This window comes from Mus musculus, chromosome 9 (genome assembly GCF_000001635.26).
Source record: "Mus musculus strain C57BL/6J chromosome 9, GRCm38.p6 C57BL/6J".
In the NCBI taxonomy this organism is placed as follows: Eukaryota; Metazoa; Chordata; class Mammalia; order Rodentia; family Muridae; genus Mus; species Mus musculus.
The window spans coordinates 46913524-46929526 of record NC_000075.6 but is presented as its reverse complement, the minus strand read 5'-3'; the positions used below and the strand labels follow the sequence as shown (position 1 = coordinate 46929526).

General features: G+C 45.1%; 1 long non-coding RNA gene across 1 annotated transcript; it reads right to left on the bottom strand.

The window, feature by feature from the left end:
* Positions 1-2160: 2160 nt before the first annotated feature.
* On the bottom strand, positions 2161-15924 carry 2900052N01Rik (RIKEN cDNA 2900052N01 gene). Its single transcript, NR_015605.1, has 4 exons — positions 15781-15924; positions 7576-8996; positions 7101-7176; positions 2161-3104 (listed from the first exon to the last, which is right to left on the bottom strand). It is a non-coding gene; the product is annotated as an RIKEN cDNA 2900052N01 gene (long non-coding RNA).
* Between the last annotated feature and the right edge of the window lie 79 nt (positions 15925-16003).

The following is a 16003-nucleotide window of genomic DNA, read 5'->3' as shown; positions in this document are numbered from 1 at the left end:
CCACTTGATACATAGTCTAATGCCCCCCTCTCTCTCTCTCTCTCTCTCTCTCTCTCCTTCCCTCTCCCTCTCTCTCACACACACACATACTTTTTTTTTAAACATTTATGCATGTGCACTCACATCTGCCTCACAATGCTATAATGTCTTTGTAAATTGGATGTTTAATATCCTTCAGATAAATGGCTTCACACACAAAAAAATGTGGATACAATAGTCTGTCTCTGAGTTAACATGATAGGCTCTGCCTCCCAAATTGGCTCAGAGAAATTAGCAAGAAGGGAGGAAGGATCAGACAAATAATAAACCTTCTTACCTGCTCATTAATTTAATCTCCCCACCACTACCCTTCCCACCCCCTCTCCGCCTTGTGGCTTCACGACCCATAAAATAACTAGATAACTTGGAAGTCCTAGATGAAAGAGAAACTAGGTCTGGAAGCTCCAAGATTAAAGGCAGGCTTTAAGATTAGTCTTTGATTTTTCTCCTTTTTTTTTCCTCTCTCTTTCTCCTTCTTTCTTATTTTTTTTTCTTTTTATCTCAAAGGTGACTGAAGAGGCTTCCTCCTTCTGGGCTTCTCTCTGCTGAACTGGTCATCCTGCCAGGGGCACAGAGGCAGAGCCCATATCAGATTGGGACCTAGGACAGAAGCTCCACATTGGGGCTACTCTCAGAAGAAGCTGACACTTGTTGCAGGCATCCATTGGTTAGGTAAGACACAGTGGAAGGAACTTCTCCTCCAACCCCCCCACCCCCCAGGGTTTGGGTGATCCATCTTCTTTCAGACTTTTTGTGAGAGAAGCTAGGTCAAATGCCAGGGCTTGACCACTGGGACACATCCCCAGCTCCTTGCAGGAAGATCTTGCTTTATGTGGCTCCACAGAATTTTAGGAGGTTTTCAATGACATCATAGTGTCTGCCACAATAATGGAAACAAAACTATAGGCATCTCCATCACTGCTCAACATAGCATGTCTCACAGATGTGTAACCGAAGTGGCAAGGAGCCTTCCAAAGGCATGGCAGCCACAGTCTGCCACCACGATTTAGATGCTGGATTCTCAACCTTCTACACTTCTAGGGAGCACACTCAGCATCCTGAGGCGTAAATGCACCTGTCTGAAAGAGCTGATTGTGGAGGAGGGGATGGGGGGGTCTTTGCTCATTCCTCTTACATAAAGGGCATCTCTGATATCCCCAGAGCCTATCATGAAATCCACGGATGCTACAGCCAACTGGGGAAAGGGAAAAACAAGAAGCTCAAAGGCAAAGGGGAGTAAAGAGCATCAGAGGTGGGTTCCGTCCACGGGAAGCCAAGAGGCACCAGGGGAAAAAGAAAAGCATCATTACAGTGGCTTCCCCAGTGCTGCTGCTGCTTCTTGCAAGGTCAGCAGGGAGTCTTTCTCTCCGCACAAGCTTTTTCTGAGCATCAGGAAGAAGCTGGGAAGATAGCTCAGTCAGTAAAATGCTTTCCTCACAAGCAGGAGGGCCTGAGTTTGATCTCCAGAACCCACATTAAAACAAAGCCAGGGGTGATTGATGGTGTGTGCACTTGTAATCTCTGCACAGAGGAAGGAGAGGCATGCATAGCTTTAGGGATTGCTGACCAGACAGCCTAGTCTACTTGGTGAGTTCTAGACCCTGGCACCTGAGAAATGACACCGAAAAGTGAGTTGACTTTAACTGCCCTACACACTCACACTCACACACACACACACACACACACACACACACACACAGAGGAACAGAAACGGACCCTTCACTAGTAGTGCTCAGGTTCAGCAAAAGCCCAGGTATACATGGCATGAACCATAGCAAAAATGCTAGTGAGAGATGTGCAGGGTTAACAGCAGGGAACCACGAGTCTTCCTCCAGCATCTCTAGGAGCCTAAATGCAAATAGTTATGAATTTCTAAACACAAGGAGATCCTCACAGTGCATAGACCACAAGACATCCCCTGCTGTTCACATTCATGTTCAGAGGCCTCCCTTTGGGAAGAAACATTTCTCTGTCCTAAAATAGTGGCTCCCGATAATATGGTCCTGGAATCTCCTTGCATCTTAAAAATTGTTGAGGCTCCAAAGAGCTTCTGTTTATGGAGATTATATCTATCCATGTTTATTGCATCAGAGAATCTTAAGACTGAGGAAAGCTTTAAATACTTTACTATATATTACTTTATTCAAATATAATAACAAATTACATGTGAATACAAGATTAATTTTTTTGTTTGTTTTCAAAACAAAATTAGCAAGAACAGCAACCTGATTTTACTTTTTTTGATCTTTTGTTTGTTTTGAGACAAGGTATTATATGACCTAGGCCAGAGTTGAACTCTCCTTATTAGCCCAAGGCTGGCCTTGTACCTTTTGCCTTCATTCCCCAAGTGCTGGCTGCTGCCATGTAGGTGTGCACACCACAATGCCCAGGATGCTGAGTTTTCCAATTTCAAAAATCCCTTTAGTGTCTTTCTTAATAGAAATTAGCTCAGTGGCTATAGAGGTGTTTAGATAGTCTGTTGTCATATTGTTTTATATGAGTATACGAATCCAACATGGCCTCACGCAGTCAAGGAGGTAGAAAAGTGAGGGATATTTGCTTTGATTGCATTCTGCTAAGTGTGGGCTTTCATGGAAATTATAGCAACATTCAACAAATGGTAGTTTCTTAAATTGAGTTACAGCTTGGAAACCTTTTAATATGCTGTTACATTAAAATCCATTGATCCGTCTTATTCTTTGATGGAATTTTACATCATGAATTGATCACCTGGAAATATCGGTTACCTGTGCTGCACTTATTTTGCAAACGGTGACATATTTCATGGTTCAGTATTGGAAAATCACATTTGCTAATATCACCTCTGACCTCACTAGCAATCTTCAAGTGGTGGGATACTCAGGGCATGTGCCTCTGGGATTCAGATAAGACTGTACTCCTTGGCTAGCAGAGGAGTCCGATAGAAAGCTTTGGACCAAAACTGAACCACAGTTAATGGGCTGAGTCTGACAAATGGAGAAGTGGAAAACAGGAAGTCTTGTAGAGATGCTTGTGAAATCTGTGGGGTTTTCCTCATCTTCATACAGCTATCTTCAGAGGTGCCCCTAAAAACAGAGTAAACCGGATGGAGAACCCACAAAGCTTACCAGGTAGCCAACTTGTAGGGATCTACCCACAAGAGAGTGTTTCACCAAGCAAGCGAGGCTCCTTGGACAGCATCCCTCTAGGATGATGGTGGGTTTTGTCAACTTGATTATACACCTTGACACAAATATCTGGGAAGAGCAAATATTAATTGAAAAAATATCTCCATAAGATTAACGTGTAAGCAACTCTGTAAGGCATTTTCTTGATTAATAATTGATATGGGAGGACCAGCTCACTGGGGGTGGTGCCAACCTTGGACATGTTGTGCTGGGTGGCATAAGAAAGCAGGCTGAGCAAGCCACAGAGAGCACAACTATAAGTCAAGTTCCTCCATGGCTTCTGCTTCAGTTTCTGCCCCCATGTTCCTGCTTTGAGTTCTTACCCTGACTTCCTTCAGTGATAGACAGTTACTTGAAGATGTAAGATAATATAAACCCTTTTCTCCCCAAGTTCCTTTTGGTCATAATCTTCATCATAGTAATAAAAACCTAACTAAGACAAGTGCCAAGAGAAGCTAGCCACGAGTAGGTGGCAGGCTGCCAGGAACGAACCTTCATGCTCATTCTATATATAAGCTGTTGGAGAGCAGCTTCATAATTTAGTGTTTATAAATTATTCAGTGGTACTGTGGCTAAATTTAAGGAGACATTTCGATAGCCAGCAATGGATACAATAACTGTGGAGGCTCCTCATTGCCTTGTGTGGAAAGGGGATGTGAGTTTTGCTTGCTCAAAGGTTAGCCACGCCTTATTTGGTGGAAGAGAGAGTGGGGGGAGAGGGAGAGGGAGATGTTGGGACAGGTACAGGGAGAAGGAGAGGGAGACAGACAGAGAAGTTCAGAGGCTGAGAGGGCAAAGCAGAGGTCGAATCCTATACCAAATCCAAATGGTTGCTGCTTTCCTTTTCGTCCCGCATTCCTGCTCCTGGTCCAGGGATACCTCTTCCATGCCAGGAAGAAGAATTTCCACCCAGAAGCAGTCTTGGAAAGACCCTGAGGAATAAAACGGTTTTCTTCTCCACTCCAGTGATCTTCCCTGTCCCTCCACCACATTACAAAAAGTGGTGAGCTTATGCTATCTGGGACATTCCACTGCTAACTGTTTCCAACAAGAAGGCTTTCCCAGGATATTCTACACAACCTCACAGCAGCATCTCCCTGGGGATAGCCCGAAGAACCATAGGCAGGTGATTCTTGGGGTCCTCCAAGGGTACCTCAGCTTGTTTTCCAGGATGGTCAGCACGCCCCATTGCAAGAGCTTCCACAGATGCAACACAGACAGTCTCCCTCCAGTCAGTTTGGGCCCACTGTATGTAGATGGGCTTTGGCCAAAGGTAGACCTCTGTTATACAGCAGGCTGACATGCAATCCTCTCCATGGACTGCACGGCCTGAGCCACATGGAGGGAGCCGTTCTCCAGTCCCCCTCCCTTGGATAGTTTCCCTTAATCTTAAGGTGTTCTTTATTCTCTTTCATTTTTGGAAATAGTTTGTTCCTTCTATAAAATCTTCCCTATTCAAATTGCTAGGTGGTTTCTCTCTCCTGGCTAGACCATGACGGATACAATATGCATACAAATTTCCCAAATCCTAATAGGCTTGGAAACGTGAAGGTTCGCAACGACAACAAATGCTGCCGATCGCTTCCCTTGAAGCGACAGCCTCGCTCTGTTCATCTGCAAGAAAATGTTTTCCACACACCCCAGTCCAGACAATCATCATTTGTCTGCCAGCCACTTCTTCAAATAAAGGATTTTTTATGAGGAAAGGGGTTGGCTCAACTTACGACTCAAACATTCACATGTGTGTTCTTTCTCAAGACCAACATATTTAGCATAAATTAGTGTGCACACCTCTCATTTTATTGAACAGGACATTAGGTGGACTAGTGCTGAGAGTGGAGATTTAATACAGTTGGTAATTTTATCCTCTCCTGAGAAAATTCTTATTTTTTCCATTTTTTTTGTGTGTGTCTGTGGTATATATGTGCAAATGCATATGTGTATATGTACATACACTTACACATACATATATACATACATATACATGTTTTTCATGTATATGGGTACATGCCCACATGTGCATATACAAGTGGATGCAGAAGGCTTATGGGAGGAATCAGCCTTGCCTGATCTTTTATCATTGAGGCCGATCTCGCAGTCAAACTCAGACCTCGCTTATGTGCCTAATCTCACTAGTCAGCTTGCTCTGGGGCTCCCACCTCCATCTTCTGAGGCCAGATCTATAAGCAGGCTGCCATGCCCACCTGGTGTTTATGTGGACTCCAGCCTTCATGCTTGTAGGGCAAGCACTTCAACCCATGAGCAATGTCCCCAGACTTCATCAGGACATTCTCAAACAAAAGTAGAGTTTTCCTGCATGAACTCCTGTATTTGCAGAAGAGGGTCTCTGGTCTAGGGATCTGAAGTGTTACCCACATGGGTAAAATGCTGAGTTTTACCTTATCATCTCCAGAGTCAACCCAGTGGGAAAAAAGCAATTCAATCATTATTATGGCTTTGCTCTCACAGAACTCTATAAAGAATCCAGGGAACCTGGGCATCCTTGAGCTCCATTGAAACTTGCTGGTCTTAAGGAAGAGAAGTCTAAGTCTTGACTCCACTGGTTAACATACAACCTTGGGCAACAGGTTTGACTTCTCCATACCTTGGTTACTGCTCATGAAAAGGGGAATGATAAGATCATTTTCTGTCACAGGGGTGTAAGAATTAGAAGAGATTTGATTTGGTGCCTAGCACATGGTAAATTCTCAGTGAGGAGTATTATGAGATAACGAAGAGGAAAGGGAGCAAAAAAAGGAAGAGAGTAGCCATGGTCATGGTCACCTCACACTGGGTGCCAAAGGACACCTGCATGGTGAGAGTCAATGCTGGGCTATGGGTGATGAGCCTGAGGCTTGAGGTCTTCCGTTCTGTCCCAAGATTCTTGGAGGAGACATTGCCCGGTAGGCAAGGAAAGCAAGTTCATAGGTGGCCCGAGCAGTAGCTCACCCACCACTTCTGGCTCCTCTTTAGCAGTAACTATGAAAGGGCTTCCTCACAAGGGCTTTACCTCCTACTAACAACAGCCACACTGTGAGAGAGGGGAGGGCACAGCTGACACCGAACAGGGCCTAAGTAACTCAGGACCTTGAGCTGTTGGTATATATGTATGTATGTATGTATGTATGTATGTATGTATGTGTGTGCATGCACTTATACTCACACACATGTTTTAATACAAGATCTCATTGTAGCACAAATTGGCCTCAGACTGGCTGTGCCACTGAGAAAGATTCTAACTTCTTGTCCCCACCTTCAAAGTACTGGGGTTACAAACGTGCACAAGACTACACACACACACACACACACACACACACACACACACACACACACCGCTTTAGAGTGTTCTTTGTTGCCTCTCAATAGTTAAGAGGGCTTGCTTCACTTTCAGGAGACTGGATTTCAGTCCCCAGCGTCCATATCAAGTGAATCACAATGACCATAACTACAGCTTTAGTGGACATGACGCCCTCTTCTGGTCTTTGACCACTTGCACACACCTGTATGCATGCAAAACAAACAAAAATAAACAAGAATTTTAGAGGGCAACAGCCTGGTTAAATTTCAGCCACTTCTTTCTTGCTCTAATGTTGTTCTGGATCAGGACACACAAAGATCATCTTTAAGAGAATATGAGTAAGAAAACTCTGCAACATGTGATCTCTCTGTCTCTTCATGTGTTTTGTTATTGTTTATTTGCTTGTTTTGGGAGGGCTGGTTTTTAAAAACTGTAACAAAATTCTGGAGCCTGCATGACTTATAAGGAATAGAAGTTTAATGAGGAATTTACAATTGAACCCAATCAGAGTATCACAGACCCATTAAAAGTTGGGTTGATTAACTTTAGGTCAACCTAGGACTTAAACCTGTATGCCTCTCATTTTACAGACATACCTGAATACTTTCCTCTCACAAGTTGGTCCAATGAGCAGACTCAGGCCCTCCTATGCAGGTCTTCATTGGTACTGCACTGCAGGAAACAACCATCACATTATGTTAATGCTATGACTCACAAACTGAGTCTGCTAGCTGAGAACACACATTTCAGACACTGCTCCAGAGAGAAGGTATGAAGAGAAAATATGATCTCCGCATTGAAGCCAAGCACAAGCTTTAGCAAAGCAAACATGGAAATGACAAAAACTTAGAGACTATCACCATCAAAAGGAAACAATTACACGTGAGTGCAGAAGTTTGTGCATACATATAAAAAAATATATGGAAGCTGTAGTACTATGCTTCCTGGGAAAGACATAGCCCTTTATACACATGTTGACAACCAACCCCTAAGGAATATTTTCACTGCTTGCCTTACATGGAGGATTTGGGTAGTACTGAAAGTTTTTGTACTCCAGAAATACACACTTACATGTCAGTGTGGATATGCTTGTTTGGGAGAAAATTAAAGAAAAGAAAACATTCATTGCTACACATGTTATCTTCTTTTTTTTTTGATGATGATTCCTGTGTTTGCTTTATAACTTTCTATTCCTTGATATATAACCTTTCTATATAACTCATTTGAGAGATAGTACAGATACCCAGCCCTCCACACTTTAATACTATACACGCACTTCACAAGAGCAAGCACACAGTCTCACTGAAGCATATAAATCCTGCAGTCTCCCATTCAGACGGGACTTTCATCTGATCTGCAGTCTCTATTCCGATTTCATTTGCTCTGCTGGTAATTTCTCAGAGGCGGGATCCAGTCTGGGATTGTAGATTGTGCTGTCATGATGCTGATCTGGAGCCATTCCTCTGCCCTTTCCAGTCTTTTGTTGTATTGATGTCTTTGAAGACGATCAGCTTCACTGGAGTTTCCTGATGTTTCCTCGTGGGTAGATTTGGATTGTGTGGTGTGGGTGAGAATACTATTAAGTGATGCAACCCTGGGTACCAAGCTCAGATGAGCAGAATAGTCCTTGTTATTGGTGTTAATTTCCATCACACAGAAAAGAGGTTGTCTATTTTCTGCATTGTCTAGTTACTATTTCTCCCAGTTACTGTTTTATAAGAAATGCTGATATTGTCTTGACAATTCTGTAGCTCCTCACACCTGCCCTTCCTAGATTTAGTATCATTTGATGATCCTGTATCTTAATAACTTTTATTAGAATGTTGGCAAATTTGTGATTTTATTTTTTAAAAGAACTCCATATTCTTTCTGTGTTTATCTGTTGTCATTATGAAAAGAAGAGGTTTCTCTTTATCTATCATTGCTTTAGAACAAATGTGGGGTTTTATTGTTGTTGCTTGTTTTTCTGGAAAAGAGAACAGAATAGAAATTTCTTTTGCTATTTTTCTGGAGGCTGAAAGCCCAAGCATGGTGCCAGCTCTGCCTGGCATCTGATGAAGACTCATCTGAAACATCATAGTATAACCAGGGGGCAATGTGGTGAGACAGCATGGATCCTCCTCCTCTTCCTCCTCCTCTTCCTCCTCCTCTTCCTTTTCCTCCTCCTCCTCCTCTTCCTCCTCCTCTTCCTTTTCCTCTTCCTTTTCCTCCTCCTCCTCCTCTTCTTCCTTCTCCTTCTCCTCCTCCTTTCCTTCTACAAAAGCCACTACTACCATCACCAGGACCTTAGTCTCATGACCTCATCAAATCCTAATGACTTCCCTAGAGCCAGCTTTACATAAGTTAACTTTCTTGTTGATGAGACAAAAATACCCATTTTAGGGAAGGAAGGATTTATTTCATCTTGTGACTTGTATCATGGAGGGGAAGACATGGTTTCAGGCAGGGAAGTCACGGTGGTCAGAGCAGAAGGCCAGCTAATCACATTGCATCTGCAGCCAGAAAGAAGAGAATGAGCAGGGAATGAGGCCCGTGCCCAGTGACCCACTTTTTCCATCTCCTAAGGGTTCCTAAACTTCCCAAACACAATCCCAGCTGGAGATCAAGTGCCAAAACATGTGGCTACAGTAACATTTCCAACTCAAACAACAGCAAGGGAGATGGAGAGATAACTCAGTAGCTAAGAGTACTTGCTGCTCTTGTGTTCGGTTCTCAGCACTTAAAACTGCCTGTAACTCCAGCTCCAAGACATCTGATGCCCTCTTCTGGTTTCTATGGGTATTGCACATACATGGTATACACACACACATACATACATACACACACACACACACACACACACACACACACACACACACACACACACACCAAGAAAAATAAAATAAACTCTTAAAAAGCAGCAACCACAATACAAGGTCCAAGTAACATTGACACATAAGAGTTGACCTACATATTGCAGATGTGGTTCCAGCATGTGCACTTTTCAAAGATACTTAAACAACAGCATAAGGCAAAGACTCAAGCACAGCTTCTGAACTGAACCATGTTTAGATCCTCGATACCCATGCTGCACTGTTGCTGCTTATCAGGTTTGCTCTCAGTTATACCATTTCCTGTATTGCCTGCCTCCTTCTCCAGGCTCCCCAAAAAGGACACTCCATAACAACAATTGTTCTTCTTGTCAACTAATCCTCAATAATGTGCACAATGGCTCACAGTTCATGAGAAATTGCTTTATTTCAGGCATTATACTAAGTGCTACACAGAGAGGCTTCATTTCACCCTTGAAACAATACTATCATCCAGATACAATTTGAGTCTATTTTAAAGATAAATAAATTGAGTCTCAGAGGGGTTGGCTGACTGTCAAGTTTGCACAACTCATATAGAGCAAATTATTGGTTTATCTGACCCCAGAGCCACTTTTTCTATCCTGCCTCTTCATATGAGTGAGGTCTACTGGGATATGAACACATCTTTGCTTCCTTGATTTTGAATTTTGGGTCACAACTTTTCTTTGCTAATGTATCAGCTAGCATTCTCTCAAACAACAGGACCAGTAGGATCACTGGTCGTGTTAAAATAGGATTTGATTGTCTGGGAAATTCCCAGAGAACTGTTGGTCTTCAGTTGAAAACCCAGATAAACTTGTTCTAATGTTAGCAAAGAAGTCATCAGACAGAGCAGCAGGGTAGGTGAGCTCATAAGTTAGAACAAAAGACAAGCAAGCAAAATGCTAGAGAGAGCAATTCCCACATCTGGACTGTATCTTCCCACATCAATTAAGATAATCAACACACACACACACACACACACACACACCATACAGGCCCATAGGCCAACCCAATATACACAACCCTCTCTGAGACTCTTCCCAGTGGCTCCCCTTGTGTCAAGTTGACAATAACAGTAGCCCTACCAGCTGGGATGTCTTGCTCCACCACCTTAGAAAAGATGAGTGGTAACTTTCACCAATGATGGATCCCTAGTAAGGGTGGCTTCCCACCTATTTCTCAAAGCATTCTTTATTCTGAGAGTTCCTTGCTGGTTTTCTGATCCCTGCCTGCTCCCTTGCAAGCCACCCTCCTTGTTATTGTCACCACAGCTTTTGTGAACACACATGTTCTGTTTTTGGTTACATGCTCCATATGTCACTGGGGAGACGCTCCGCTTCACTCACTTCACAGCCCACCCGTGACAGACCTTATCTCCTAGCCTTCTGCAGCCCCTGTAGCTTTCCTGGAAAGCTGATGATAGTAGCCCCTCCTGTTATCAGGACCAGTTCCCTGCTGTTTCTTCCTCAGGCTTCTCTTTTCCTGCCCTAGAATTTTCTTGTCCCCTTTTGCTCTGACTGTAGAGGGTCAGACCTGTAGAATGACCACCGTTTTTTTAATTCCCTGCCACTCTACTATCTTCTCATAGAGTTCCTATCTCTTTGCCAGGAGCTCCTAAAATTCCCTGCCCACAGAGAGGTTCTTCCCTAGATATCATCTCTGAAGACAGCTTCAACAAAGTGAGTGTCCTCAACTTAACTCAATTCCTATCCCAGAACTATAGACATCTTTGCTGGATTGCATAGAAGGTAGATCCCTGGAGATCTACTACAATGCAGGATAGAGTCAAATTGCAGAGAAGAAAGGGGAGATCAGGTACCCACATTCTGCCCTTACCCTTCCTCTCAAAGTCTTTAGGACAAACATCTAACCAGGGGCCACATGGCAAACATGTTTCTAACAAGAAATATTTTGTAGCACTAGAGATGTTTCATATTCACCTGGAATGCTTGCCTGTCCACCAACAAGTCAGTGCCAACTATGAGTCCCTGCATGCATTAGCCCAGGATGGGGAGGCTGGGAGCAAGCACACACATATGAAAATGTGGTTCCCACCTCAGACCCACACTAAGCAGGTGAGGAATCCCAGCCAACAGGAAGCAGTGAGGAATACAATGGGCAATGCTCCAGGGAGAGAGAAGCCACTGTGACTCGAAGACTGTGCTTGACCTGGGGTATTCCTGGCAGTGAGTGTGGAGTAGAGAAGGCACTTTGCAGTACTGGGAGGGTATCTACCCTGTCAGATCTTTGGACATGCTCAGGCTGTTTGTTGTCATGTTGGAAACTGTCACAGCTCTCCAACTGTCTTTAGCTATGGGCGTATGCAGTGCTCGTGATCCAGACAGCACGTGACTCCTCCCACCACAGCCCTCTGGAAGATCACCAGCAGCCATCTTGTGCTGTACAACCTTCCACAAGATCAAGGACAGAAAGGAAAGGGTCACTCAGAATGATCATAAGGAAGACGCATGCAGGGGTGAGAGTACTGTAGGAGATAAAGAAATAGGTTTCACACACACATACACACACACACACACACACACACACTGATGCGCTGACTCTCCAAGTATTTTGAACATTTACCAACCAAAAGTTGAACTGCATATTTTATCTGGTTGTTTGCTATCTCATTCAATTCTAAATTCTTTGAGAGTTAGATGTTCTATATTTTGACTTCTGCCTTCAACACTTTGCACAACATCAATGTCAGTGGACAGATATCAATATAATGAATGAATGAGTGAATGAATGGGCACTTGCAAAAAAGAAAAAGCAAAAATGTAATATGACTGACAGGGATGAAAGGTTGGCAAGGAGAGGCAGATGCTGTCACAAGGAAGCTTCGAGGACAGAAGCAGGTCTCATCTGGTTCTGATTGCAGTATGAAATGTCCACAGACATGTTGGTATTTGAGAAGCTGTGCAAAGTTGAGGAGGCGGAGTCTTGTTGGAAGAAGTAGGTCACCAAAGGTGGGCCTTATAACTGCCCCATTTCCTATCTCAAGTTTTTTTACTTCCTGCCTGCAAAGAGGTGAAGAGCAGCCTCCACCCCAAGCTCCTTCTTTACAGGCGCACAAAGCCAAGGAGCTATGGAGGGAAATCTCTCCAACAATGACCCAAATAAGACCTTCCACTCTGAAAAGAAACTAACGCGCATATTGATATGAAAAAGAACTTTAGAGAGGCCAAGAGCATCTGAAGGTGAAGTCAGCTTCATAAGGAGGTAAGGGTGGGGCCACCCAGACAGTTATTGTCTCCCGTTTATCTCATCTAACTCCCACTACAGCAGGATGATACAGGATAATCACCACCACTGCCTACAGGCGAAAACCAAGACACAAGCATTTACTACTTACTGACAAGGAAGCTGTGAGTAGTAGAAATTAAGCTGCAACCAGGCTTCCTGACTCTAATTCCTACTAAGCTTTGTTTTCCCACAAAAGCCGCAGACTCCTAGACCTACAGGATGCCATCCGATGCGTACTGTGCCCTCCCTGTGAGGCTGTATTCAGACAACCGTCTTCATGGACTTAGACCAACCCACTGTTGGAGAAATTACTGGGAGGTCTTTTCACAGTTTGATGTTGGTGTTTCTCTGACCTGTCCCTGAGTAAACCGGGTTACAGAAGAGGATGGCATCTTCCCAGGCATCCGTCAGAGTCTGGTCTTTGGTATGTCTTAGCTCTGACTTTGAATGTCTTACCTTGGAAGGCAAGTTTTCACCCTTGTCTGACCCTTGAGAGGCAATCCCCACCCCTACATCACCAGCTAAATACAGCTCAGAAACCGAGGTTTCCACGAGCTTCCATGTTGGTGCTCTGTGCCTCGACTGCTGCTGAGCATCTCTGCACAGCACTGTCTGCTCTGTCCGGAGGAGATGGTTACAAGGCAGGGCTGAGAGTTCTGGCCTTTGTGGAGCATTTGCCTCTTTAAGAATCTGTAAGAGGCATGGACCTCGATTCTGTGAGTCTTTCTAGTGACTATCAAGTATGAGCCTATCGGAGCCCTGAATAGCAGTCATCTTGTTCATCATTGATCCTACCTGATCCCTCAGATCAGATTGTTTTGAGTCTTAGCCTGGCTCTTTACCCTCACACCGGCTCCATAGAACACCTTAGATCCATGTCTACACTGCTTGAGACATACCTATGACTAAACCTGGATCTCCCTCCCCCACCCCCCACCCAAAGCCTAGACTTTCACACTCTGCTCCTCTCTCCCAGCAAAGGGAAGGTTATGGGATGCCTCCCACCATACACAGATGAAGCGAAGGGGTTGACAAGTCAACCCTATGATCTTTAAGTTCCTCTATAGCCCTAAAGCTGATGTCTTCATGTGTCCATTGGCTTGTATGCTCTAACTCTGGGCCAGTGGTCAGCTTTTCTCATTGATATGCTCTTCTGTATGCTTTGTAGGGAAGGCTGGGCAGACAGAATTGGTGGCAGAACATCCTAGGGGCCAGTCTGTGATGGAGAGGCCAGAGGCCAACAGAGAGAGAACTCAGATGCACGCTGAGTTAGGGGAATCCAGAACACCATCTCCACAGCTCGGCTCCAATTTTCCAGACCTTTCTGGGGGAAGGCTCTCCTTTCCTTCCTGCCAATTTCTCTCCTCCCTACCTGGCACCAGAGGCCCTAGCCTCCAAGTCACAATTCTGAAAACTCCGTGAGGATGCTAATTGCTGTACTGACCTCCCTTCAGATAACAAGGGAATTGCTTTCCCTAATTAGCCCTGCCTCTGCTAGACCAGCAAAGCCAAATGTTTATCATGGGATGAATGCACTTACTATAAATTTTGACATATGCTGTGGAAAGATGTTAGATAAATAAGACTTCAGAGGCATAGGTTGTTTAAATAATGAATACCTGCTGCTTTAGGTGATGAAGGTGGAGGGGTGGTGAGGGAGACAAGAAGCTAAGGACCCTGAAACAGTGCTCTGAGCTTGGGAACAGACTCAGCTGTCAGAAGAGTAGTAGAGGAAGGCGGTATTAGTATCAGGAGGAAGGCTCACGGCAAAGAGAGAAAGTAGGCTGGTGCCATATCTCATCCATGACTCTCTGAAGAAACACCTGCACCCCCCCCCGCACCCGCACCCCCCCCCCACCCCCTTTCCTCCTCTCTCTCCCAGCTGCAGTCCCCTGGGAAGCAGTGACATGCTTTCCAAAATGCAATTCAAGGAAAGAAATAACAGAAGAAAATCTCTCTCTCTCTCTCTCTCTCTCTCTCTCTCTCTCTCTCTCTCTCTCTCTCACACACACACACACACACACACACACACATACACACACAGAAGCATGCATACATACATTCACATAGTGGTTCTAAAGCTGTCTGGACAGAGCTTGAGTTTATTGTGCTGGTCTTATTTCTTCTCTGGGAGAGAGGTGACTCCATGGGGGACTGACCTCATACCTTGACTTCCAGGGATGGTCAAGAAGTGAGGAGAAAATCTTCCATCCAGCCCTGGAGTTCAAGCCCAGGCAGGCTCTGAGGTATTAAGGTGGGACAAGGATTGCTTGTAGTCCCACCCATTCCTTGCAGGAATCAACCAGGCAGGGCAGGCCAGGCTCACTCATGGATTAGCCAATCTCTCTACCCTATCTTTGGGGCTCAGATCTCACAGACTGCCATTTCTCCCAGTTCCCCGGATTCATCTGATCAAGTAAACAGGTGCCCCTTTATTCTCCGTGTACAGGCTCTGTGAGCAGGCCTACATAGATATGACAGAAGCAGGGGACTTCCCAGTACCTACACAGCCTGGGAGCCTGTGCAGACCACACTTGCTTCAGACCCAGGGCCCAGGCTGGGATTGCTGCTCATCAAAGCTCTCCTCCACAAACTTGGAGCTCAAGGACCCACCAGTCAGGCCAGGTCAGGCCAGGCTATACTTAAGCCCGAAACAAATAGGCCAAGGGGAATTTCTGTGCCTACAAGTATCTCATAAGCTCAGCAGAAGCTTCTTTTACCCCTAAGCCTTTCAAGGACCCGGGCTTCACAATTCATCCCAAGGGAGAAGCGACGGTTGGAACTGTTGTATGCTTGGGCCTGGAAATGACGCTATAAGTGATCACAGCTCACTGCTCCGACCTGGTCATGGGACTTCACCCTAGAGTAAGGGGTCAATGTGAACCTTTGCTCCCTCCCTTTCACATGCCTGCACAGCATGGAGGGACCCAAAGGGCATCAGATCCAGACAGTGTGGAGAAACTGAGACCAGCAGAAGGTTTGTTCCCAGCCTGGTTGCAGGAAACAATCCCTCCCCCACCCACCCCACCCCACCCCACCCCTCCCCTCCCCCATGCCCAAGCTCTTGTGGAGCACAGTACCAAGCCTCAGACCCTCTTCCCTCAGCAGTTTCTTTCTGCCTAGTGACCTCATTGTCACTATCTCTTGCCTCTCATCTGAGAGGCATCCAAATGTCACCTCTTCTTTAGCTCCTCACCTCCATGGAGCCTCCTTCCTTTTGTCTCCCTCCCTGGCTGGCTCCTTGACCGGGAAGGGCTCTTTCTTTCTCCTCCTCTGACCTTTTCTGCTTCTCCATAGGACAAAGCTTCAGCCTGGCATGCTCCTGAAGAGAACTGGCTCTAGAAGTTCCTGTAATTGCTGTGTCCTTATTACTAGACTGTGAGGCCCCTGCTGGCCAGGACGGTCCTCCCCAGCACCCC